General features: G+C 43.5%; 1 protein-coding gene across 3 annotated transcripts in view; it reads left to right on the forward strand.

Annotated features, from left to right (window-relative positions):
• Positions 1–2,695, forward strand: part of PPP4R2 (protein phosphatase 4 regulatory subunit 2) — a 73,588-nt gene that overhangs the window by 33,838 nt on the left and 37,055 nt on the right. The window lies entirely within an intron of this gene.

Here is a 2,695-nt window from a genome sequence, read left to right on the forward strand (position 1 = left end):
TCAGTGGCTCACACCTGTAATTCCAGCCTTGGGGAGGCTGAGGCAGGTGGATCACCTGAGGTCAGGAGTTTGAAACCAGCCTGGCCAACATGGTGAAACCGTGTCTCTACTAAAAATACAAAAATTAGCTAGGTGTGCTTGTGTGCCCCTGTCATCACAGCTACTCAGGAAGCTGAGGCAGGAAAATAGTTTGAACCTGGGAGATGGAGGTTGCAATGAGCTGAGATCAAGTCACTGGACTCCAGGATAGGTGACAGAACAAGACTCCATCTCAAAAAAGAAAAAAGAAAGAGAGAGGGGAGTCTTACTATGTTGCTCAGGCTGATTGCGAACTCATGGGCTGAAGCGATTGTCCCACCTCAGGTTCCCAAAGTGCTGAGTTTAGAGGTGTGAGCTACCATCCCTGGCCAGGTATGGTGGAATTTTAAATAAAAGGAAGTCTCATTTAGAAGGTGACATTTGATCAAGGCCCAAGAAGTAAGGGAGTCAGCCATGCAGCATATAGAAGACAAATCTGAGTAGAAGAATCTTTTTTAGCTTTTTTGAGATGGAGGCTCGTTCTGTCACCAGACTGGAATGCAGTGGCGCGCCGCTATCTCAGCTCATTACAACCTCCGCCTCCCATTTTCAAGCGATTATCCTGCCACAGCCTCCAGAGTAGCTGGGACTGCAGGCACATGCTACCACAATCAGCTAATTTTTGTATTTTTAGTAGAGATGGTGCTTCCCCATGTTGGCCAGGATGGTCTTGATCTGCTGATCTTGTGATCCGCCTGCCTTGGCCTCCCAAATTGGTGAGATTACAGGCATGAGCCACCATGCCTGGTCATGGTAGAAAAATCTTTCACTGCAAAAGCCTTAAGTAGGACTAGTGTGTCTAGCCTTTTCACAGACTAAGAAGGAGGCCACTGTGGCTGATGTAGACTAATCAAGGAGAGGAGGAGGTAAAGGGAATGGGGGAAATATTCTTTAGGGCATCGTGGACCACACCATAAGGGTTTTGGCCTTTGAGTGAAATCCGGAGCCATTGCAATTTTGTTATTGTTGTTTTGAGACAGTCTCACTCTGTCATGTAAGCTGAGTGCATTGGAGTGATCATGGCTCGCTGCAGCCTCGAACTCCTGGGCTCAGGCAGTCCTCCTCTTTCAGTCTCCTGAGTAGCTGAGACTACAGGCTCGTGCCACCATGCCTGGCTAATTTATTTTTTTGTAGAGACAGGATCTTGTTTCCCAGGCTGGTCTCAAACTCTTGGATGCATGCGATCCTCCCGCCTTGTCCTCCCAAAGTGCTGGTAATGCAGGCATGAGCCACTGGGCTCGGCTACGATTACAGTTATGAGCAGAGAAGTGACACTATCAGACTTAAGTGTTAAAAGAATTGTTCAGTGAATGGCTGTGCTGAAAATATGTTTGAGGAAAAGTAAGCTAGAAGCAGGGGTATTGAAATCAGTCTAAGAGATGTTAGTGGTTTGAATTAAGTGGTAGTAGGAGATGTTAAAATTATTTACATTCTGTATGTATTTTGAAAGTACAACCGACAGGATTTCCAGGCAAGACAGAGTGTGATGTGACAAAGAAAGGAGTCGATAGTGACTCAGGAGTTCGCCTGAGCAGCTGAAGTGGAATTTTATCACACTTGAGAGATGAAAGGCTACAGGAGGAGCAATATGTGGGAAAGATCAGAAGTTCAGTTTTGGACATGCCAAATATTAGTTGGCCAAATGGATGACTGGAGATCAGGAATCATCCTGATAAAATTGGCATGCGGATAGTATTAAAAACTCCAGACTGGATGAGATCACCAAGCCTAGATAGAAAAGAGAGACTGAATTGTGAGTGTTTCAGCATTAAGCAGTTTGGGAAACCAGAAAAGGAAAATGGATATGAAAGATAAAGGAAAACCCAGGAAAGTAATTAAGAAGGAGTGATCAACTGCATAAAATATTGTCAGTGGGCCAGTTAAGAAAATTGTCCACTGGATTTAGCAACTGGAGGTCATTGGTGATCTTGATAAATACAGATTAGGCTTAGTGGCGGGACGGAAAGCTTGGCTGGAGTACATTTGAGAGAGAATGCGAGGGTGACAGCTGTTTTAAGGACTTTTACAAAGGATGGCACATTTAAAAATGGTGTTGGAACTGGGAGGTTAAGTGGAATAAAGAAATTTTAGAAGGGAGAAATATCAGTGTATTTATATTTGTATGCTGGTGGGAATGATCCATTATTAGCAAATAAAAAGTTGATGTAGATGATAAGAGAAAGGGGAGAATTGCTCAAGTGATGCTCCTGAGTAGGTGATCAAATGGCAAATCTGGTATATAAATAGACCAGAGCATGGGTAGTTCCATCTATGATAACAGGTGGGAATTCAGGGTGTGTACATGTACGTGACAGTAGGTAACTGGTGGAACTCTGGAAATTCCCTCCCTATTGTTTGAGTTTTATAAGTGCAACAAGAAGCAAGGTCACTGAGTATGAGAGGGAGGAAAAACTCAACATAGGGTTGAAGAAAGAGGATGTGAAATAGTTACTGGAAGAGTCAGAGAATGAAATAGTATGGGGAGTATAATGTCTGGTAGCATTTATAGTGTACCCAAAATCAGGCAGCATGGTTGTGCTTCTTGTTTTGTTTTTGCTTTCTTTCATGTGCTTGTATAGGCACGCATTTGGTAGGGATTGTGTTTTTTTTTTTTTTT

The sequence above is a fragment of the Cebus imitator genome, unplaced genomic scaffold, assembly GCF_001604975.1.
Source record: "Cebus imitator isolate Cc_AM_T3 unplaced genomic scaffold, Cebus_imitator-1.0 Scaffold152, whole genome shotgun sequence".
In the NCBI taxonomy this organism is placed as follows: domain Eukaryota; kingdom Metazoa; phylum Chordata; class Mammalia; order Primates; family Cebidae; genus Cebus; species Cebus imitator.